Source organism: Myotis lucifugus, unplaced genomic scaffold (assembly GCF_000147115.1).
Source record: "Myotis lucifugus unplaced genomic scaffold, Myoluc2.0 scaffold_42, whole genome shotgun sequence".
NCBI lineage: Eukaryota > Metazoa > Chordata > Mammalia > Chiroptera > Vespertilionidae > Myotis > Myotis lucifugus.
In genome coordinates this window covers 4,575,032-4,600,735 of record NW_005871090.1, presented here as the reverse complement: position 1 = coordinate 4,600,735, position 25,704 = coordinate 4,575,032, and the positions used below count along the sequence as shown (strand labels likewise).

Sequence of the window (25,704 nt, the reverse complement as noted above, 5' to 3'; positions counted from 1 at the left end):
TTTTTTTTATTGCAAAGACTAGGTAAACAAAAGCCTAACAGAATTCTCTTTTTAAAATACGTTGTGTAAACCTTAACAATGCCTTACACATACAGTGGGCTTCCTAGACATCTGGTGATCATGCTGCTGCTGCTGCTCCATTCGATGAGGACTCTGTCAAGAACAGTGCTAAGTGTTTTATATATTTTCATATTGTTTAATTCACATAATAATTTTACAGGTAAGAATTAATATGTGTTGTGTGTTTTGTTGTTAATCCTCACCTGAGGATATTTTTCCACTGATTTTTAGAGAGAGTGAAATGGATGGGAGAGAGAGAGAGAGAGAGAGAGAGAGAGAGAGAGAGAAATGTAAGACACATTGATTGCCTCCCACTCGTGTCCTGACTGGGGCTGGGATCGAACCTGCAACCCAGGTATGTGCCCTTGACCAGGAATCAAACATGAAACCTTTTAGTGCACAGTTGACACTCAAACCACTGGCCATGGCATTATGTGTATTTTTAAGATGAGCAAATTAAGGCTTTGAAAGATCATGGAGATATTTTATTCATTCAACATTAACAATGATGTATTGAGTACCTACTAAAAAACTCTTAGGGCTGGGTATACAGCAGCAAACGCAAAAGAGATAAAGATTGCCCTAACCGGTTTGGCTCAGTGGATAGAGTGTCGGCCTGAGGACTGAAAGGTCCCAGGTTCGATTCTGGTCAAGGGCATGTACCTTGGTTGTGGGCACATCTCCAGTAGGAGGTGTGCAGGAGGCAGCTGATGGATGTTTCTCTCTCATTGATGTTTCTAACTCTCTATCCCTCTCCTTTCCTCTCTGTAAAAAATCAATAAAATATATATATTTTTTAAAAAGAGATAAAGATTATAATTGGGGGAGGAAGGAATTCAGATACTGCCGATAAAAACAAGTGAATAAAAAGTGAAAAACTGTGACAAGTGTCATGGCAGGGAAAAAAACATGGTTCTATGAATGAGCATAACAGGAGAACCTGTTTAGACTGGGTAGTAAGGGAAAGTCTAAGGCCTGAGGGATAAAGAGTCAGCCATGTGAAGAATGAGGTAGAGCATGTTCTGAGCACAGGAAACAGGATGTGGTCAAGATTCAAGCGGGGAATCAGCTTAGTGAGTTTAGGAATGTCAGAGGGCACAAGTTCAGAGAGCAAGACAGAGGTGGTGAGCTCAGCGAGGCAAGGCTGGATCAGATCCTGCAGGGTCTTGTAGGCCAAGGCCAAGGACAAGGCCAAGGTAAGAAGTCTGGACTTCATCCTAGTGCAAGAAAAAGCAATTGAAGGGAGTAGGTGGGAGAGGAAGAGGATGAGAATGATGTCTGGGATCAGACTATCAGATATCATTTGTAATAAGGTCACTAGTAATTATGGAGAAGAATTTGTAATTTGGAACAGGATGGAGAGGAGAGAGGGGAAAAGATGCCAGATATATTTTTGGAGTTTTAATGACATCCTTCTTAAAGTTTATAGTTAGTAAGTGGTGGAACAATGATTCTGTCTGCTTCTGAAGTTTAAGCTCCTGACCATTCTCTTTAAATAGCAGGAATATTTCTTCAATAACTTTAAAAAGGAGTTTAAGTCCAGAAAAACAAAACACATTATTTTCCTTTCCTGAGATAAAAACTAGAAGACATTTTTTAGGATTAAATCTCGAAACATTTTAATGGGGCAAGTGTGAATTTTTCTACCAAGGCCTAAATTCAGCACCTGCCCCATGATGCAGAATAGTGACTTCTGGCCAATATTTAATTGCTGTACATTATCCCAAGAATAACTCCTGTCTTTACTAGAGCTTTCAATAAATTTAAACTCAGAGTTGGCAGACAAATCTTAGTGTTTACATTCACTACAACACCTTTTCATGATCCTTTTGTGTCTTCTAAGAGCCAGAATGGAGTTGCCACATCACCAAAGCTTTTTCCCAGGCTTGGTGCTCAATTTGAGACACATAATCCATGAATACAACTACCTCATCTATAAAGGTAAAGGATTGCCAAGATTATTTAATGTTTTTTAATAATTAATTATTTTTTAAGAATAATCTTTGATTTGCTGAAATGCTTTATTTGGAGTATACTTACCAGACACATATAAATAGAGACAGGTATTAGAGATCTATGTTTATCCTATGCTTTTAGCCAATAACTCATAGAATCTTAGAGCTAGCTAGAAGAGATTTCATGAATTTTGGTGATGTGTGCTAACAAATCAAAAAATGAATCCCCTCAATGTTTTAAAAATAGTACAAAATTTGAAAAAAAGTTTGTAGTCTAACTGTAACTAGTTTACAGTTTTTAGTGGAAAAACATGTTACTAGTTTGTGAATCAAAATATGGATCCAACTACTGAGCTGCACACAGCTTATAACACTCACCACGCAAGAATTGAGGTTACATTTATTATTGTGATTATCTAATATATGATATATTTCACTTAATAGGTTATCTATATTCCTCATTAAAATGCAAACTCTATGAAGGCAAGTAATTTTCCCCTTGCTGTTTCACTGCTAAATCACTCCAACCTGTAGGATAATGCTGAGCACCTAGCAAACACTCCAAAAATTATTTGTTGGATGAATGAATAGAATGAACGAGCATCAATGGTGTGTCACTATCATCTGAGATAACCTTTGTTAAAGCTCTTTGTAAATTGCAAACCATTCTACAAATGCAAAGTATTAATCACCATCTTCGTGATAACTAGCATAGACAATTTACTAAGCATTTCACATCCATTACCTCCTTTACTTCCCAAATCACAAAAGAAATGGAAGTTCAAACAGATTATGCAGCCTGCAAATAGAATTAGAACTCCAAAAAGCAACTTGATTCCAAATGCAAGACTCTTAGCTCCAGGTCTTCTGTCTTTTCTATGTTGCTCTCTTTGTTGTGAAATGCTGACCCCAAGTGTACACAACAAAATATATACTATAATACTCTATTATACTATATGTACAACTGGTATTTGAGATGAAGATTAAGAGCATTGTCTTTGAAATAGACAGCTCCAGTTTCTGCCACTTACTTGGAATATGGCCTTGGGCCATTTAGCTAATCTTTCTAAGCCTGTTTCACCTTCTATAAAATAGGATAATAATAGGACCTCTCTAATTGTAAGGAATAAATTATACATTTCAAGCTGTGCACTTAACTCATACCTGGTTCTTAGTAAGTGCCAAGTAAATTTTATTTTCATCTTTGATGATGAAGAAAGATTTTCCTGGTTTCTGATATTAGAACTGACATTTGAACATAAGGTAACAAAAAGTAGGAAGTAGGGAAACAAGATAAATAGCCTTCTGGGCATTTCTATTTTCCCTCTGTACCCTGCACTGATTTTACAGAAACAAATACTAACAGGGCATACCTCTCTCCCTCTCCCCCCAAAGGAGAAGTGGGTCCAGGACCATATGAAGCACCTGGACCAAAAGTCTCACAGCTGGAGGATGAGGACTCCCCCGGCCACGCAGACACCACACCAGAGTGTGGAACGTGAACATGTATTCTCCTCCAGCCCCCCCTGCACTAATGGCACCGTCATTTTCCAATAGGGAGGCAGAGCTGTTTTGTCTTAAGTAATGTTTAATATTATTTGCATTCTTGCTGGGTTGGGGTCTATTTTGTATATTGGCCATCTTTTTGTGTGTGTGTTTTATTTTTTAATTGGAGTCATTGGGGTGACAACGGTTAATAAAATTATATAAGTTTCAGGTGTACAGTTCTATAAGCCATCATCTGTATATTGTATTGTGTGTTCACCACCCCAAGTCAAGTCTCCTTCCATCTCATGTATAACCCCTGTACCCTCTCCTACTCCCCCCACCCCCCCCCGCCGTGCTATGATCACCATGCTGTTGACCATGTCTATGAGTTTTGTTTTGTTTGTTTTTGCTTGAGCTTTCTTCTTAATCCAGCATTGCCCTAAGAGAGAGAGAGAGAGAGAGAGATCTATTCATCTATTAGAGCCCTGGTGGGGAGGTGGGCAATGAGGGATGGAAGAGGCAGGGAACCTTGTCGGCCCTGATTGCTGGCCAGGCCTAGGGACCCCACTTGTGCATGAATTTTGTGCACCAGGCCTCTAGTAGATGAATAGATATCTCTCTCTCTCTCTCTCTCTCTCTCTCTCTCTCTCTCTCTCTCTCGGCATGCTAATTTTGATTCACATTTAGAAAGAGATAACCTGGATTATACAATTTGGCATTGCACTTAAACAGACTGTGTAGGCCTGGCAGGTGTGGCTCAGTGGTTGAGCATTGACCTGTGAACCAGGAGGTCACAGTTCAATTACTGGTCAAGGCACATACCTGGGTTGTGGGCTCAATCCCCAGTGGGGACATGCAGGAGGCAGTGGATGGATGATTCTATCTCATTCTGTTCCCTGCCTCCCTGACTCCTCCCTCTCCTCCTTCCCTTGCTTCCTGCACCCGCCACCACCCACTACTGGTTCCCCATTGCAGCCCGGGGCCTGGCTCTGATCAGGCAATCAGGACCTGCCAGACAGGGGGAGGGACCGGGAGGTTGACCAGCAAGCCCAGATCAGGCAGATCGGGCCTGCCAGACAGGGGAGGGGCCAAATGCACTGCAGCGGGTGGGCGGTGGGCCAATTGGGGCCTGCTGGCTGGGGATAGGGATAGGGGAGGGACCTGGGAGGTGGGCCACTGGCCCTGAGGAGGGAGCCGGCCCTTGGCCCACCTGGGAAAGGGGCCGTGTCTGCTACCACCCACCCCCAGTTCCCCATTCCAGCCCAGGGGCCTGGCCCCGATCAGGCAATCGGGACCGGATGGCCAGGGGGAGGGACTGGGAGGTTGGCCTGCAGGCCCCATCGGTGATTGGTGCATGCTGGCTGGGGGCAGCTCCTGCATTGAGCATCTGCCCCCTGGTGGTCAGTTCACATCATAGTCACCAGTCGTTCTGGTTGTTCTGGTCATTTCATTGTAACAGTTGCTTAGACTTTTATATATATAGATTCTCTGGTTTTATAAACAGATTTAAGCAAGACATTACTATTTCCTAATTTATTACCGTAGATGCCAATCTTTTCAAGGTATAGGAATTTAGTTAACATTTTTCCTCAGATAATTCCTCTTTGAATGTTAACTAATAAATAGACTTAAAGGGTTAGGTCTAAGAGGGGAAAATAGATTTTAATATTAATTATAGTGCACATATTACCTAGAAGAAGTGTGCTAGTTCACAAGCACATTAAGCTTTCTCACCTGCCCAGACAAATTTCACGAGGTCTCCAATCCTTCACCTTTCCTGACAGAGAGGTAGCAGTAAGAGCCATTAAAACCAATTATCACTTCACGGTCATTTTAGGACAAATAAGGGGAGAAAAGAGAAGTAGTTCTAATTAAATATTTAATAAATACATAAAAGTAATTTTATGTCATTTCAAAGTAAAAAAAAACACACATTTATTTATGACAAAATGCATATGTAATATTTAAAGCTCAAATGAAAGAAATTAAGGTAACTTCTTACCAAATGTTCACAAAATATTTAAGTATCTACCAGCTATAGTATCATTTCATATAAAAAAAATATAGGGTTAAGACTATCTTAAAAGGATGCACTGCTAATGGGAATGCAGACTGGTGCCGCCACTGTGGAAAGCAGTATGGAGTTTCCTAAAAAAATTAAAAATGGAACTCCCATTTGACCCAGTAATCCCACTTGTAGGAATATATCCTAAGAAATCAGAAACACCAATCAGAAAGGAAATATGCTCCACTGTGTTCATAGCAGCACAATTTACAATAGCTAAGATTTAGAAACAGCCTAAGTGCCCAACAGCAGATGAGTGGATTAAAAAACAGTAGTACATCTACACAATGAAATACTATGCTGCTGTAAGAAAAGAAAGAACTCTTACCATTCACAACAGCATGGATGGAACTGGAGAGCATTATGCTAAGCGAAAAAAGCCAGATGGAGAAAGATAAATATCACATGATGTCACTCATTTGTGGAATATAATGAACAACATGAACTTATGAACAAAAATAGATCCAATGACATTGAACAGACCATCAAACTTCAGAAGGAAGGGAGGGAAAGGAGGGGGAAGGTAAGAGATCAATCAAAGGACTTTATGCATGCATATAACCAATGGACACAGACACTAGGACAGTGAGGGTATGCACGGGGGCATAGAGGTGGCCAGGGAGAGGTCAATGGGTGAAAAAGGAGACATATGTAATACTATATATACCAGTAATACTTTAAACAATAAAGAATTTTTTAAAAAGAGAATCTCTTAAAAGAATGTTAATCCTGTGCTCTATAGCAGTCTATAGCAGGCAATAGAATAACCAATTTATTCTTTAAAAATCTTTCTGGCACAGAAATAATTTCAGAATATATTTACTATAATATACTAGAGGCCTGGTGCACAAAATTTGTACACAGATAGGGTCCCTAGGCCTGGGCAGTGATCAGGGCCAATCAGGTTCTCCACCTCTCCACCTCCCCAGCTCCCCACCTCCTCCTTCCCTTGCTCCCTCAGTGCCCCACTGCCACCACTGGTAGCCCACATTCTGTGCTGCCCCCTGGTGGTGAGCGCACGTCATAGCAATCAAACTCCCAGTCTCCTGGTCAAACTCCCGAGGGGACAATTTGTATATTAGCCTTTTATTATATAGGATATTTCAGAATATTTTCCAAAATTTAATGTCAACACTGAAGTGTTTTAATGTAGATATTAAATGTAGACATTAAAGTGTTATACAATTATCTTCCAAAAAGCCCAAGAAACTATTATTTTTATTTAAAAAAATACTGAAAAGGTGACAAGAAATTAGCATGTTCAAATATGTCATTCTTTCATATAGTGTAGTAGTTAAGAGCATAGAGCTTTGGAGTTGAACAAACCCAACTTCAAACCATACTGGTTCTACCACTTACTAGCGAGCTAACTCTGTACAAATTACTTAATCTCTCTAAATTTGTCTTTCTAAACATTTCTTTATAGGATTGGTAAATAAATTTAAAGTATACGAAGTGCTGACTATAGTAGTGCCTGACACATTAGTAAGTATATAGCATTTGGTGGCTATAGGCAATATATTCCAAGGGTTAATTGTGCAAATTCTGAAGACCTACTTCTTAGGTTCAAAGCCAAAATTTCCTACTTGTTACTTATTTGGCTTGGGGCAAATTGTTTCACATCTCTATATTAACATTAGTAAACACACAAAAAACTACAAGAGTATCTTGCATATGGTAAGTGCTCAATAAATGATAATTTTAAAATTGCTTCAACTGAAGTTTCTCAGTAACTAAAATTTAAAGAGCATATCAGAGCAATTTTCTCTTCTGATATCTGAGTTGACTAGCATTAGAAATAAATGAACACCATCAATTCAATCTATATCCATAATCTTTCCTATATGCAAATATGCAATTATATTGATCATGTTCCCAGTACAGACTCCCTAGTTTCAGGTTTCCCAGACCTGCCTAATGATACAAATCACCCAGAGATTGTGACTGAGCAGGTCTGGGTGGGGCCTTGAAATATGCATGTATAATTTGCTTCCCAGGCGAGTCCTACCCTGAATCGTTGAAGTTATGCCCACCCACAGAACCTGAGAGGAAAACCTAGTAGTCACATACCAGAACAGAATTAGTGTTTTAAGTATTACATAAGAGAAATGAGAATGTTAAAATATTTTGTATTCAACAAACATTCTTTTTGAGTATTTACTGGTAATAAATATTTACTGACCATATATTACAGTACATTGCACAAAACAGTACAGAGGGAGTTAAGTGGAAAATAGACCTATTGTTAAAAATTAACATTTTCGAAGTGAGAGTAGCAAACAGAAAGGAAGAGCATCCTTGGCAAAAAAAACTCATAATTACACACTGTTTCTCCTGAGGGCTTCAGAATTTACTGGGACAAGAGTCCTGTTGTTAAGAAGCATAGCTCTTCGAGAAGTCTGCTATAGTTATTTATGACACTGCTGCTATTGTGAATGAGCTAACAGAGCTAATAACTTAAGAACATTCAAATAACAAATTCACTACAAAAGTAATTTAAAGGGTATAACCATTTCTTTTCTTGACCCTCTGAACATTAATTAGTATTTAGAAAGAAATTATAGTTTATCTTTTATGAGTAAAATTAGCACAAACTAGGATCTGTGAGCAACTTCCACAACTGAGGGATATGGAATCTACTTCCTTCTAGAAACACAAGCATAAATGATTATGTAAGGAAACCCAAGTGCAGTAACACCAAAAATAGCACTACTATCATTCTACTGAATGTAGAACACATAAATTATAGTATAGCAAATGTGTGTATGTTTCAACATAATATATCATTAATTACATTACCCCGTGTGGTCAAGAATTACTGTTTAACAGTATAATCATTAAGTAACTCTCTATAATCTCTCGGCTAGAGAATTACTAGTTACTTGCATGCATTTGGAATAAAATGGATTTAAATGCAGTCATTATAGCTATTCAGATATTACTGGTCCATAGGAGCATGAGCTAAAATAAAGCATCTCATAGTATTACTTTAAATATGATACAAGGGAGCAGGCACAAAACTTCAGATTTTTCAGTTTTTCACTGCCCCAAGGATTAGGAAAATAGAAGGCCACTTAGGACAACTGAGTGCTCACTGCTGAGTGGTGAGATGATATGTGGATTTTTTTCTATTTACTTTTCTGATCTTCCACATTTCCAATAAAAAAATAAATATTTTCCTGACCAGGGAAAATAATTCCTTTATTTAAGGATATTATCTGAGAGATCAAATTTATTTGAATATTACAGTAAGGCCATTAAAAACTTTGTCCTTGAAGAGGCTTAATCATGTTCCTCCTCAAAGAAAATTTGTCTTGAGTCCTCCTCATTTTGTTCAAAAACTAATAATGTAAGAAATAATAATAATATACCAGTACTGAATTTCCATGTGCTACTTTCAAATGTAGGTTTCAAAAGGATGGTTTATAGTAACAATGCTAAGTGATAACAGTTTCATGGGTACTCCTCCTAGTCATCTGGTGTGTGAGCCAAAGAAACCCAGTAAGGCCTGGTGAATGAAAAATGCTTACCCTCTCTGGGCAAAAGGAGAGCCATACCCTGCTAGTGGGTTGTCATTAAGAGTACAGGACTGAACCATGTATGGACTTTTATTACCCATCCTTTGCCCTTCTAATCTCTTATTTTCATTTACTCCATCACCATTTTTTTCTTTCCTAATCTCTCTTTAGCTTTGGCTTGTCTCCACAACCAGTTCCTTTAGGAGGCACTGAAAAGTATTGAATTTAAAAAGAGACAACTGTAGACAGACCTTGGACTATGTGGGGAAGATCTATGCAGCCTCCCCTGCAGACAAAATGGGCCCTTCCCAGAGCTGATTCACAATTGATTTGTTAAGGGATACTTCATCTGTAAGATAGCTTTAGTCAATGTTCCTGGAGCCTTTTTCAATTTTTTTGGAGTGCCACACCAATAAGTTTGGTCTAGTTTCCCTGACTTAATGCTGTTTTAGAAGGCAATAAGGATCCACACACCAAAGAATTCACCATGAGTCTTTAAAAATAGTAACACCCTCTGATGGTGTTACTCTCACCTCACAAATGTTGATTTTTAACAATAGGTCTATTTTCCAATGAACTCCCTCTGTATTGTTTTGTGCACTGTACTGTAATATATGGTCAGTAAATATTTATTGCTGGTAAGTACTCAACAAAATGTTTGTTGAATAAAAATATTTTTAACATTCCCATTTCTCTTACGTAATACTTAAAACAATAATTCTGTTCTGGTGTGTGGCTGCTAGATTTTCTCCTCAGGTTCTGTGGGTGGGCACAACTTCAACTGATTCAGGGTAGGACTCGCCTGGGAAGCAAATTATACATGCACATTCCAAGGCCCCACCCCAGACCGGCTCAGTCACAATCTCTGGGTGATCTGTATCATCAGGCAGGTCTGGGAAACCTGAAATTAGGGAGTCTGTACTGGGAGCGTGATCAGTGTATAGTTGTATATTGGCATATCGGAAAAGTTCATGGATGTGAATCAGAAAGCACCTATCAAAGTGAATTCTGCACAATAGTCTGGACAAAGTAAGAAGATGTAATAAGTAAGTGCTCACTGCAAGATTTAAAGAACATATTCTTCCAAGAATCAACACATGGGAACTCGGCAATGCCTCATGCAGAGCACTCTGAGGTCCTCAAACTGAAAGCTGTTTGCTTTGGGTTCATAGAGTGCAGAAGCAACTTAGGAGGCAAACGACATAAATGCCATCACCACATTCCAGTCCAGAAGTTTTTATTACAGTAAGTTTAGCTCAGGGCAAGCTGCCTCAATCAGCACATTGTGATGGCAAATACACTGACTGTAGTTTCTTCTAAGCGGTTTATAGCACTTGGGTTGTTTTTAAGAAGGATTCATGAAACAGCGCTAATCAACACTTTATAGTTAGAGCCGCTAGATGTAACACTCACAGTTGGTATGCTTTAATTGTTAAAATTGGTTGCTTTCCAGATGAGCACAGTTGATTTTAACTTTCAGTAAAATCATTTAAACTGACATGACAGATAACCCTTACCCCTCCACCACCAGCACCATCCCTTGAGATGTAACTCAATTGTTAGAAAAGAGAAAAAAAAACTAGAAATGAATATAAATAACAAAATATTTACCAAAATGAGTACCAGAAGCAAAGTCAAGTAAGAAAAAATGTTTTCCAAAAATTTCAAAGACCTTTGGCAATGTTGAAACTTATATAGGCTTAATAAATGAAATCTTCTGAAAGTTGGAAAATCTTGGTTCTCTTCCCATCTTATTGTTGTGATCTTCTCACATATTAATTTACTAAACTCAAATTTCATAGTTCTAAAATTATTCTGACAATTGTTATTCTAGACTATGTCCAAAAGACAGTTTCTCAAACCAATAACACCATAATTACTAAAATTATATTTTAAGTGAACAGATGAAGCCCAGACCATCCCCCAATTTCACTTTTTTAAAAGCCATCTTTCCTCATCAAACCCCAAAGTGAAAGAAAACTAAAGGGTAAAAAAAAAAGTGCCTGTCTGTTATCCACCTATGTTATCAGTTTAGGACAAGATACAAGTGTCTTTCACTTTCCCCAACCAAAATTCAGGACCACAATGCAGAGCTCCCTTTGGCTTTTGAATCAATACAAGATTTCAAATTTTATGTCAACTTTATTACATTAATGGGAGGACCATTCATTCTCAAATTACACTAAAGTTTACACTTATACTTTACTTCCCACTCTGATTGTAAAATCCCCTTCCTTTCTTCTCAATAGTTTTTGTTTGTTTGTTTGTTTTGTGGTGTGTGTGTGTGTGTGTGTGTGTGTGTGTTGGCTCTGGTCCACAGACCACACTTTGAGTAGGACTAACCAGCTAGCTTCCAGCTGCAGCAGTCAATATCCAACTCAGGTCCAACCAATTAGTGACATTTGCTTCTCTAGCTTAAATATCTGTGGGATTTTGGCTAAGTGGCAATTCTTAAATGGCTGCAACAATTTTAGGGCCTTCTCCTCAATTGACCTTCATATTATCAACCTAATTAATTTGAGGAGATTGGAAGATGAAGACATTAGAGACATCTTCACTCTCAGTCTCTCTGCTCTTTAAGATCTAGATGCCTCCTGTTTTGCTCCCCTATATGACTTTCCCTTAGAAGACAAGAATTTTGGCCTATCCCCATTTGAGAATGAATTGCTGGCTTGAAAATACTTCAAATGTCAATTGTCAGTTGCCTTATCATGTACAGTTTACATTTGATAATTTCTGTAAGGCATTTAACAATGTTTAATTATATCCTCCAGGATCATATGGAGGACAATAAGCTTCATAGCAATGTTATTAGGTGGACTAAATAACAAAACCTCCAAAATTGTTCAAGAACATCCTGAAGAGAGGTCTCTAATAGCACCTCATAGGACTCTTTCCTGGAGCTGAAATTTTTCAAACATTTTATCAATACTTATATCAATTTATCAAGAACTTAAATAATGGCATGTAAGACCTTCCTAAAGAGAACTGTATCTTAGAGATAGAATTAATATGTTTAATGGCAGCAGATTTCAAATTCATGCATTCATACAAGAAAGAAATTATTGAGTGATTGCTATGTGCTCAGTGGCAAATCCTGGGCATATAAAAATAAAAAATATAATGTGTCTTCAAGAAATTTATGACCTAGAAAAAGAGACAAAGAAACAAATTATTATGCTGCAATGTAGAAAGTACTGTAATAGAGAAATGTGCACATGATTATTAAAAATAGAAGTGCTACCTGACTCCCACTGGGAGATTCCAGGAAGATTTAGGATGTGAAGATAAAGATATCACATGAGCAGTTGTTCATATAGGTCTGTCATTTGGGACAAATACATGACCTGAGATAAAGATTTAGGGGAATCAGAGTATTGGTGTTCATTAAAGCCATGGGTATAGATGAGATAGGTCTAGAAGATCATACAGGAAAAAATAAGCAAAGTCAATGGATGGAATCTTGAGGAATAGCAGCCACTAAAACCTGAGCAGTAAGAGAGAGATACCCAAGAAGGAGACAGAACAAGAGTACCTTACCAATTCCCTAAATGTTGTAGTTCTTGGGGTTGTTTTGTCAGCCCTATTTTTCTATATATGCATTCTTCTCATCTATTCTTTTGGTTCCAATTACCATTGATAATATGTTATTATTTTCTGCCACTTGAGAGGCAAGGTCATGTTCTAAGAGTGAAAAAGCAGAATTAGATAGGAACTTGAGAAAAATGAGGAGGTACACTGGGGAATTCCACTCAACAATTCTTTGTTGAGCAAGATGACAGGCCTTAGTGTATGTACATGGTGGGATATGGCTGTGAAAAAAAACAACAACTAAGAAAAGGGGTAACCTCATCAATTCCCTAAAAGCTTTAGTTCCTTAGAGTTCTGTTCTATGTCTTCTTCTCTGTCTATATACCCTACCAAATAGTCACATCCATTCTTTTGGTTATGTAATGTGTATATGATAATATGTGGATGCAAGCCTCATGAAGCTTACATTCTAGTGAAAAATGGGCAGAGAATAGTGAAATAACAACAGCAATTTATCTGGCAAATGATATGAAGAAAAATAAGATAGAGGAAGGAAACATAAAATGAAGAGACCTATATTTTAGATAGAGTAGACAGGAAATGTTGAGGAGGTGATAAATTTGAGCATAAAGCCAATTAAAGTGAGAGAGCAAGTCTGCATCTGTATAGACTAGAGCACTGGTTTTTAACCCTGACTGCACATTAGCATCTCCTGGGAATTTTTTAAAACAAAAAGAATTCCTGGGTCCCACCTCTCAGAAATTCTGAATTAATTGGTCTGGGATATGGTCTTGGCACCAGAATTTTTTTTGAAAACCCATTTATTCTAATGTATAGCCAAGATGGAGTGGAAGAGCTTTAGACAGATATAATTACCAGTGCAAAATCCCAGAGGGAGGAGCAATGCTTAGAGTCTAGGAGAAAAATATGGGCCATCTAACTCAGCACCATTATTCAAATAAAGATTTGAATAATGGTGCTGAGGATGAGCAAAAGTTTTAAATTTTAAAAAAAGTATTAAATTTTGTATTTATACATAAAAACACACACACATACAATTTTGTGATTTTCAAGAGCAGTACTTAGCAGCCTAGAGGTAGGATTGACCCAGTCCTAGGAGTTTGGATAATAAATGTAAAGAAAGAATAATAGATAATTCTTAAATAATGGGCTATTGGGTATAAACTGATGCAAGAAAGAACTGAAGCCAAAACTCAAGGAGAAATGGGAAGGATGAAGTGACAGAGGGTACAGTGATGTCTTCATTCAAACCAAACAAGGTGAGTGTGGGGAACTCAGCTGACCACAATTCCAATATGAGTCAGAGGCATATGATGTCTATTAAATATCCTAAGGCAATCTTAGACGTATTTTAAAAAGTAGTGGTTGGCCCTGGCCAGTGTTGGTCACTTGGTTGGAGTATCGTTCCATACACAGAAAGGTTATGGGTTCAATCCCCAGTTGGGGGCACGTATGGAAGGCAACCAATCAATGTTCTCTCTCACATTGATGTGTGTGCATTTTTCTCTTTCTCGTCCCCTCTCTTTAAATCAATAAGCATGTCCTTGGATGAGGATTAAAACAAATAAATAAATAAAATAAAAAGTAGCAGTTGGCCTTCATTAGATAATCACTAACTTCCCTTCTGCCTATAGAATGAATATTCACTTGAACTTGGGAAAGTAGAATCAATCCATCATGGAAGGAAGTAGCCTAATCTGCTCTGAGCTGAGCAAAATGTTTGGAATATAATATGTTCAGTTCAGATGAGCCATTTTATGAGAGACTCTGATGAGCATAGAATATCTAAAGATAGCCCATAAGGATAAATAATCTGGAAGTCATTTCTATTAGGAATAATAGTCTTTTTTTTTAACCTGGTGAGTATGATGACCTGAAAGTTCACATTCATAAGTATAAGAGAGTGGAAAAGGTCTCAGGCATAATGGAGGAGTTCCTATTTCTTTATCTTAGCAGTAAAGTGGTACAGAATAATGAATAGACTCAAAATGTGGTCATTCTGGTAAATGTTAAAAGACTGGAGTTATAAAGCTAAGAGGTCACAGTATTTCAAGGGGCACTAATGTAGATGCTGAATTCATACAAAAGAATCATAGAAGGGACCGTGACATAACTGGCCCCTATCTTTCATTAGAAGACTCCCAATGCACTTTATGAATAAGCCCCTGTATGTTTCTAATGGGAAATTTTGTTCTGACTAATATGTCTTTTAATGTATTGGGGGCTGTGAGATGGGGGGAAGTGGAGAAGGGTGTCAGGGAGGCTGATCTCATTAAGAAATATTTGAAACTACACTAAATTGGAAGACTATAAACTTTAAAAAGAAACAAGTTTGATGTATATTAAGCACCAACTATATAGGAAACATATCGGTTGAAAGGCTCCTCAAATGGTGCAGTCAGCAAGATGGAAACTCAATGATTAGGAAATAAATACATGCATCTTGTTCAAAACCCATTTCTTCAGTAAATTAAAGTCAAATAGGGCAAAGATGAGTGTGAAGTCCTACATCTTGAGGATGACTTCTCTTCTGAACATTGAGCACCACTGTGGCTTTCCGAAGAGCATATAAGGAATGTGACCCCTGAGGATGTGACCATTCCACCCCAAAAGCAAGCTCTGAGACGTGGTGGAAGCTGGCAAGGTCTGTCTGTAGCCAGAGTCAGGCAGAGAAAAAGATCCATTGATCGCTTCGGCCGGCCCTTGCTTATTTCCTGAAGCCTTGGGCATTTCCAATGGGAAATCGCTGGTGGGATATAATTTGAGATAGGCACAAAAATAGATTTTATTGCAAAAAATGTCCCATAGCAAAGCTGTGTTACTCTAAATAAAGAAAATTGAAAAGATAAGTTCTCCATGGAATTCAATTCACTATCAACATGTTCTGCCCTTACCTTGACTAAAAGCCAAGTAAATGGTTCCACCTCTCCACTGACCTATAGGGGAAGGGCTTTGGAGTTAGGTTACTTACCACCTCCTTTACTGAATGTTTAACAACACTTCAGGGGACACAGAAGAAATAAATGCATTCTACCAATTTTTAAGATAATCTCCACATTAGAATTCTAATGTATGTAAAAAGGAATAATAAAATTTTTAAAAAAATTTATGCAAAAAAACCTTAATCCTTTAAAACATCAATAGATTTAGTAAGGATATTAAAATACTCAGGTAAAGCAAGTTGCCAATTTCAGGTGCTTCGTCAGTATCAGATCTCAAGAAATAACATAATCGTATATCTTTTGATATCTCTCTGCGGTAGGCAGAATGCTAAGAAAGGTCTCCGTTGCCTTTCACCGTGTATAATACCCTCCCTTTGAGTGTGGGTGGAAGTGAAATCAGAAAACTTCCAAGCCAGAGAAGGATTTAATGTGTCATAAAATGGAGATGGCCACAGATGCTCAGAGTGGCTCCCTGCTGACAGTCAGCAAGAAAACAGGGACCTCAGTCTGGCCAACAGCAAGGAACTGAATTATCTCAACACTCTGAATAATGGAATGATTTTGAAAGCAAATTTCCCCCTGAATCTCCAGATAAGAGTCTAGCAGGCTGACATCATGATTTTAACCTTCTGAAACTCTGAGCAGAGACCCCAATCAAGTCTTCTAATCTACAGAATTTTGAGATAATAAATCCATGTTGTTTTAAGCCATTAAATTTGGGATAATTACACAGCATTAGAAAACTAATATACTTTCTATTTTTTAAATATTTTTTTATAGATTTTTTAGAGAGGAAACATCAATCGGCTGCCTCCTGCACGCCCCCTACTGGGAATCAAGCCCACAACCCGTGCATGTGCCCTGACCAGGAATCAAACTGGCGGCCTCTTGGTGCATGATGCTCAACCAACTGAGCCACACAGGGCAGGCCTAATATACTTTCTTTACATAGTTCTATCTACCCACAAAAATAAAGGTAAAAAACCTGATTTTCTACATTGTTACAAGAAAAAGATTTAAAGATAACCAAGAAGTCAAAAAATTTCACAGATTTCATGCTACTCACAGAACATCTGAATTAAAATAAAATTTATATTTTGTAAGTACATATGAATTGATTTCCAGAAACCCATGTTGTATACATTAAAATAAACTTCATACCTTTTTCAAAAGAGGGAAACATGTTAGATCAATAATCCTAAAATATCTTAGTAAAAATATAATGCTTTAAGAGGAAGACAATATAACTTTTCCCATTTAAATCTTGGTAGAATAAAAGTATCCTATTTTTAAAAGAGAAGTAGGAGTCAATAGATACAAAGGTCACTTTTTTCATAACGAATGACAAGGGACCAATACAACTGGTCGCCATTCATTTCATAGTGTTGTTGCTTAAGGGAAATCCAAACGAACATTTTTTGTTTTTTGATATATGATCTTTACTCTGAGGGATTCATGAAAATAAAAGGAGTTCACAAATAAATACTTGGCAGCCTTGTAAACTTATACTATGAGGTTTATTGCCTTACAGATTATAAGGCAGCAAAATTATAAATGCCTTCCTCCCTCTGCAGGCAGTTCATCTGAAATAAATCAAAAGATTCCATCTGACACAATACTTGATGTCCTTTCATTTCCTCAATGTAGAACATGTCCACATCTAAATCTTTGTTCAACTCAAGAAAAAGGAACATAATATAGTGGCTAATATGTGAGTTCTAAAATTAGTTGTCCTGAGTTCAGATCCTAAATCTTTCACTTCCTATGTGTGTGCTCTTAGGCCAGTTAGATAACTTTTATGTGCTTCCATTTTCCCTCTGTACATGGGGAGAATAAAAATACATACCTCATATAATTGTTGTGAGGATTAAATGAGTCAACATGTAAGAAGTCTTTACAACAGTGCCTGAAACATATTAAGTGCTCAATAAATCTTAGCTATTAAGAAAATTGCCAAAGTTTTTCTTATAAGCATCTCTATCCTTTAGGCAAAATAAGACACCCTATAAATGAATACATTTTTCAGACAAAAGCCTATGTAGCATGATGGCTCATTACAAACCTTCACCTACTTCTTCTGCCTGCACCAATTACTTCTGAATTACACCCAAAGTCTTTTATGTAATGGCTGCTTTAGGTAATTAGACATGGAAAGCAGAGGGAGGGCCTCTGAAGCTGGCCCAGGTGAGTCTCAGACACTCCATAAATGTAGTCTAAACTGAACCAGTCCGTAAGATGGTGGTTTGACCATCTCTGTCTTTGAATTTTACTTAAAAACGTAAGTGTTTGGTCAAGGAAATCTCAAAGATACATAAAGAACATCAGTCGGACTAGAATAAAAAACTTGTCAACTGCTTAAAGTTTCCATTTGAAATAAAGGTACCATTAGTACATAAAACACATTTGACTTCTTTTACAGCCTTGAACTAAATGAATCCACTCTGAGGTTTACAACCTAGATGTTAAAGAGCATGGACTTTGGACCTAGACCAATTCTCAAGGTCCCCTCTGAATCTCAGTTTCCTCATCTCTAAAATGGGAATGATATTAGCATGCAGCCTCAGAGGGTAGTTGTGAGATTCACATAAGATAAAACATGTATGCATATATAGCCAAATGTTTGGTACATAATGATCTCTCGAATAGAGATGATATAACATAAGTTAGATGTCATTAGTAAATGTATGTTTTACTTCTATGTAGAGCAATTTCTTCCTGTAAAAGCTGTAGATAAGTTTCTCTAAAACTACACGTAATCTCATCTTTATGATTTGGGAAACCTTTAAAATAGGTAAAAATCTATGTGCAGCATGGGAAGAAAAGCTGCACTGGCAGCTCCAAGGAATGATTCAGATACGTCATTCTCCATCTGGGTCTGATATTACAATCCTATCTTAGGATCTGCAAATGACATCAGATCCTTATTCTTTTGAGTTTCTCTAAATAAATTCAGGAGTCTCTAACACAGACATAATATCAAATTTAGGACTGGTAGAAGAGAATCTCACTTAATCAGCACCTCTATGTATATATCAAAAGCAAGTTTCTGTGTAAGAATTTAAATTTTGGGTCAGATACCTCTTCTTTCTGTTCAGATATTCCTACAAATATCGTCATCCTTTCTACTCTTTACAGATATTAATACTCAGAACAGTCCCAGGGTTAAGTAGTTACATTCAGTTTTTCCTTTGAGTTTTATTTGTGAAATATGAGTCACCTACATTGGTACAAAAAACATAACTGAACAGCTTATTAAGTTAGTATACAGTGAATACTTTCACAGCACCACCCAGGTGAAAAAAGAAGATTCCTGGATGTCCTGCATTTGCCTCTTCATAATCACCACCCTTGACTAAAGTAAATCCTATCTTTACTTTATGATTATCATTTCCTTGCTTTGCTTGATAGTTTACCTAATTTTGCATCTCTTCATACTATATTTTAATTTTACTTGTTTTCAAACTTTAAGTGGAATCACCTAACCTGTATTCCTTTATGCCTCGCTTCTTTCATGCAAACATGAAATCTGTGTCATTTATAAATCTTATGGATAGATGTAATTTCTTCATTTTTACCACCATGTACTTTTACAGTAGACAAATCTATCAAAATATATTCATCCATTTTACTGCTAATAAGCATATGAGTTGTTTTGAGTTTTGAACTATTATAAATAATGCAGCTATGAACTTCTTGAATATATCTCTATGCACCCATATGCATACTTCAATATATGGAGTTTATACCTGGGAATAGAATTGCTACATCTCTAGATATGCATATCTTCAAATTTAGTAGCGGATACCAAATTTTTCCAAGGTGGTTATACCCTAGGTATCATTTATACATGCTAATAAATATGAGAACTTGTTCAAACTCTTAGTCATAGTCTACAGGCAAGACTACAAAAATAGTTCTAGAAAGTGCTGCCACTATAACTATGAGTCACATTAATGACCAGAATCCATGTGTATTTTCCATGTTTGTCTAGCTTGGTTTCCATATAGGTAGACGATTCTGTCAGGTTGAATCAGGATGGATTGCAAAACTATTCTATTACTGTACAAATATACTGGTAATCAGAGTAACAGAGACCAAGAATAGGACCTCAAAATTCTGTCTGACCTGGAACCAGAGCACAGCGCACCGAATGAGTATTTACAATTCCTGAATACTGAAAATTAAGGATTTATAGACAGTAACATGTTCAATAATATTTTATCATCCAGTAGCATGTCAGTGGAAGAAACATATGTTCAAAAAGTCCATTCGGGTTTCAGGTCTGGCAAAATACCTTTGAACAACCAGAACACAATTATGACCATTTTAAAAGACATTTGACACCATCTGATTTGGAAAAAAAATAATAGATACACAAATCTTAGGTTGTCTCTTGGCTACTTAGTGAAAAAGTTTTCAGCATGTTATTTTTTTCTGTCATGCCTCTTCAGGTTTTTATTTTTAAAATTAGAGCCATTGTACTTGTCCTATTTGTAAACTAGGACTACAAAATGAAATACACATAGATAATAAAGGTAATTGCACAGATATATTCAACTGTACATGTATTCTCACACAAATACCAGGAATTTGGAAAGCTACAAAGAGTAATGATTAGTGAAATTGCTACACTGTGACACGAACAGAAACCCCAGCACAACCCCTATTTCTCTGACCAAAGACAGTCCTGTCACATCATGCATTTAACTACATCTCAGCACTATAAAGTAACTGCATGTCAGAAATAGCTTCTACTGGGTTATAATTAGGTCAGACATTAATACATTGCCAGGATTAAAATAAAATGAAAACAAGTTTATTCATTTTCATTTATAAATGGACATTTAGAGCAATTATAATTATTGGTAAGCATGCACTTCATTTAAAAAATCAACTTAAACAAGCTCCATATTTGCCAAATTTATAATTTATAAACCTTGAAAATATGTCTCAAAGGGGAAGATTGTACAAAAAGAGCATCTTAATGCCATGCTTTAATAGTTAAATAATGCTGGAGATTATATATATATGAAATGCATTCACTAATTTTTATTTATTTATTTATTTATTTATTTATTTTTTAATCCTCACCTGAGGACATGCGAGAGAGAGAGAGAGAGAGAGAGAAACATTGCCTTCTATATGCTCCCTGACTGGGGATCAAACCCACAAGCCAGGTATGTGCCCTGAATGGAAATTGAACTGACAACCTTTCCGTGTACAGGATGATGCTCAACCAACTGAACCACTCTGGCTGGGGACTATTAACTAATTTTTAAATAGACTATTTGACTACAAAATATCACCATAAAATATTCAAGCTCCTCTGGGCTTCTGTTAAGTTTCCTATTAATATATCAAAAATTCTATTAGTACTAACACATAAAGGAATGTATTTTATATGCTGCTTTATGTGAACACCAGAAAAAACAAAGAGTGTCATTCAAACTCAAGTCAAGCCTACACGATGCTTACTGCTTACAGGTCTGTGAGAAGATTGTAATTAGACTGTAAACCCCAGGTTCCAAGCTGTTCTCCAAAATCATTCTAGAGACCATTCATCTAGCAGCCCTCTTATTTATATCCTGAGAAATTCAATCCTCTAGTCACTGTGACACACACACACACACACACACACACACACACACACACGAAATTATTCAATTATTGATTGTTCATCCAATGCTATTTCATTTTTCAAAGTAAATAACTACATACCTTAAAAATTGAAAGTAATTTGGTTTGTTTTGGAAATAAATTTTAAGTAGCTAATGTCTTATTTTAGAGAAAGCGGGAGAAAGAGAGAGACACAGAAACATCAACAGGACGACTCCCACAATCCCCCTCCCCTCCCTGTGACCAGGGGATTGGGCCTTTAACCCAGGTATGTGCCCCAAATGGCAACTGAACCAGTAACCTCTCATTGCACAGGATAATGCCCAACCAACTGAGCCACCCTGGCCAAGGCTAAAGTCTTAATTCACTAATCTGAAAGACTTCTTCTTTCTGTTGATATGTCTACATTTTGGACACAGTATATGAATGCTTTGCCATTCTTTAAAGCTCAAGTCTAATGTCCATTCATCTCTTCCAAAATAGAAAAAAACAAAATGTTAAATATATTTCAATATTTGCACACTCTTCCAATAGTAGATATTTTATCCAATAACATGATGGTATAAGAGAGAAAGATATTCTATATTGCACTCTTGATAGGGGTAAAAACAAGTTGAAGACATTGAAGGTAGGCACACAATGTTCTTCCTAGTGATCATTATCCTCCATTGGGTCACTACCGGAATCTCTTTGCTGGACCATCACATATATGCCAAAATGATCATCTCAAAACACAATTCAGATCTTGTCATCATACTGTTTTAAAAACCTCCAAAGGCATAACCAATAGACACAAGACACTGGGGGGTAGGGGAGGCCAGGGGAATGTCAAGGAAAAAAAAGGAGACATATGTAGTACTCTTTGTAATACTTTAAGCAATAATAATAATAATAAAACCTCCAAAGGGTTCCCATTGCAAGTAGATTAGAATCCAAACTGTTTTAGTGATCTAGTAGGTCTTTCATCATCTGGTCCCTGCTCACCTCTCTGAACTCATCCCTTACCACTCCCGACTTCTGCAGGAGGATGCAGATACACTGGTCTTTTGGTTCCTCCATGAGGCCAAAGATCTTTCTCTTCCTGAAATAGACCTTCCCCTTCCTCCAGAACTTCACATGGCTGATTCCCTCTCATCATTAAAGTCTCACCTAAGCTGCCATCACTTCAAAGAGACTTTCTCTGATCACCCTTACTAAAATATGGTGCCCACCACTCTATCCCAACTATTTCACTACCCCACTCTTTTCTCCTGTGTTCTTCATAGCACTTATCTTTAGCTAACATTTTATTATTTATGTATTTGTTTGACTCTTTATTAGCTGTTCTTCCCACTGGATTATACACATTGGTAACAGGGAATTTTTTTCCATTTTATTCATTGCTGTATATCCAAAGCCTAGAATAGCACCTGGTATATAATAGGTACTCAATAATAAATAACATATATTGGATAAATAATTGAAATGTTCATGTTTTGGATAGTACAGTCAACCTGTATTTACATCGTCTAAGCCACTAGGCTGTTATCTCTCCCACTTAATTTTCTGAGCTTCCTGAGAGCAGAGGCCATGTTGTACTTATCCCTACATCCCACTGCGAAGCCTGGTGCCTGGTATGTAGTAAGAGTTACTTTATTCAACCTACTGAATAAATGAATGCATGGATGAATGGAGAGATAAAAGAGGGTTTTGACTTTTATTTTTACCTGATATTGTCCAAGCAAGAATGTCTCCTATTGTTATTGCAGTTTACAGAAGTAGCCTAGTGCATACATGGAAAGGAACGTATAGCAGTCACTTTTGGTGCCCGCTCAGATTCTTTTACCCAGGGTTTCTCAAGCCTAGCACTATTGACATTTTTGACTGGATAATTCTGGATCTTTTGTTTGCTTTTTCTTTGTTTGTTTTGTTTAGAGAGAGAGGGAGGGGTGAAAGAAAAAAAGAAATAGAGAGAAACCATTTGCTGTCCACTTATTTATGCATTCATTGCTTGATTCTTATATGTGCCATGGCCAGGGATCAAACCTGCAACCTTGGCATATGGGGACAACACTCTAACCAACTTAGCCACATGTTCAGGGCTTGACTGGATAATTATTTGTTGTAGAGGGGCTGTCCTGTGCACTGTAGGATGTTTAGAAGCATCCCTGGCCTCCACGCACTAGATGCCAGTAGCAATGCCATTACCACTCCTCTCTCTGAGTCATGACAATCAAAATTATCTCCAGACATTTCTAAATGTCTCTCAGGGACAAATTGCCCCAGTTAAAAACTACTTCCCTTCATCTGCAGTGAATCCTTTTCTCAGCTGCTGTGAGTGTTGACTGCGAAGAAAAGCACCCTTCTCCTGAGAAATGTCCTCAGCCTCTGGGAGCTACCTGTCTCTGTGGTTATGCCTTCCCTCCAAGAATAGCTTTAGGCACTGAATGAGTGATGAAAGAGAGGAATACAAGATTTCAGTCCCTTTGCCTCCAGCTGGAACAACTCTGAGATGCTCTTCCTGCTCCAGAGCTCCCAGCAGAATCAGACCAACACTAGTGTTCAGGTATAACTACATCTTAGCCTAGCTCTTCCCCCTGTCTCATCCTACTTCCCTCACTCTCTCAGAGGATTCTCTTGAGAGCACTATTTCAGTAAACCACTTGCATAAAAATTCCCATCTCAGGGTTCGTTTCTAGGGAACCCAACCTCAGACATGTAAGACAATAGGTAAAAAGAAAAGAAAATAATGCTTACATAAGCATTACAAATGTACCCCCAAAATTTGAGAAACAGATTTTATTCATGGTGTTCAATGGTATCTGGGCTTTCTGCAGAAGCAGTGCGGTACCAATTCAGTGCTTATGTGGCAAGTGGACAGGGTGTAGATAGATGTGGAGGTAGAGGTGCCAGGTCAGTTGTATTACATCCTGCCTTTCAAGATTTTCAACATGTTGATTTCACTTACATGCTCCTAAGTTTCCCCTTATTATGGGTGAATATACAATACTTATCAAATTTGCAAATTCATTGGAGTCTCATTCTCCACATATCTTTCATTTGATGCAAAATGAAGAGCATGCCTTTCTCCACTTGGAAGCCACACTTTTTTTTCACAATGTGTATATAATGGTTATTCCATCAAAATTAAGCAGAATAACATTTCATTTCAAAGTGCTGTACATATTATGTATATAATTGTTAAGGTACAATTTCAAGTTTTATCCTATATAATGAAGAGCTAATATGGTAATTAGACCAAATAGCAGAACAACCATCGGGACTACCTTCTGGACTAAGCCAGGCTGTGAGGGCCGAGGCAGCCGGGGCTGCGAGAGCCAAGCCCCTTTCACAAATTTCGAGCATTGTGCCTCTAGTTTGAAAATAAAAACCTAGGCATTTGTTCACACTGTATCTTCTGATTGGAACATTGTTTACCTTATTTTAAAATGTCCATATTTGACCCACATTTGAAATGCAAATTTCAAGATCAAAATGCTCCATAAAATATTCCCAGATTCACCCTAGCCAGTTTAGTTCAATGGTTAGAGTGTCAGCCCATGGACTGAAGAGTCCTGGGTTCAATTCTGGTCAAAGGCACATACCTGGATTCCAGGCTTGAGCCTGGCCCTGGTCAGGGCATGTGGGGGAGGCAACTAATCAATGTATCTCTTTCACATTAATGTTTCTCTCTGTCTCTCCCCCTCCCTTCCACTCTCTCTAAAAAATCAATGGTAAAAGTATCCTTGGGTGAGGATTAACAAAACAACAAAAAAATAGATTCCCAGATTTCCATGGCTAAAAGTAATCCCTCCCTCCACTGGCACTTTTTCCTTGCATTAAGTTTATTAGTGTTTAATTCATATCATCTCTAATATAATTGCCTAGGTCTGGAAAAATGCTCTGCTCTTAATTGTATCATTCCTTGCCTCCAGCCTCATCCAACAATCAACAAATAAATGAATGTGGAAAGGTTATTTCTGTGGACTTTTAAACTTGTTTCCTTTTTTGATAAAATTTGTACAAATAAATGACAGAAGAAGAATTAAGAGAATAACAAGTCATGTACAGATATAAATTTAAGGGCTTTTACTAATATACCTACTGGTTATGAATATAAACTTGTATCAAATTTCTTAAGCTTTTGTGTCATAAATTGTGTTCCCAAATTAGTTTTCAAGCAGCTGTGATAAAAATAAGGCCTACCTTAGGATGTTTTTTGTTTGTTTGTTTTCAGAAACTCTTACATGCCAGTTTTCAGAAAGAATTACTTAAAGAGCTTGTTAAAAATACAGCTACCTTGTCCTCATTAAATCTCAGGTGGGATGAAGGGATGCTCAGCCAGGTCTGGAGATAGTTTCTCTGTTTCCTGTCAAGAATTCTCAGAGCAGCCCCAATTCTCTCTGTTCTCCCTGGGCTAGTCTAATACCAAGCTCAAGTCATATCTCCCTTTTAAGAAACTTTGAAACTTTTTGGCCATTCCAAATCTTATAGATATATAGAGATAGATAGATAGATAGATAGATAGA

The 25,704-nt window shown here is 37.3% G+C and overlaps 1 protein-coding gene and 1 long non-coding RNA gene across 2 annotated transcripts in view; one reads left to right on the top strand and one right to left on the bottom strand.

The window, feature by feature from the left end:
- Positions 1–25,704, bottom strand: part of MACROD2 (MACRO domain containing 2) — a 1,891,634-nt gene that overhangs the window by 1,616,649 nt on the left and 249,281 nt on the right. The gene's annotated exons all lie outside the window — the stretch shown is intronic.
- On the top strand, positions 1,281–3,729 carry LOC106697020. The gene is made up of 2 exons (XR_001348040.2): positions 1,281–2,001; positions 3,411–3,729. It is a non-coding gene; the product is annotated as an uncharacterized LOC106697020 (long non-coding RNA).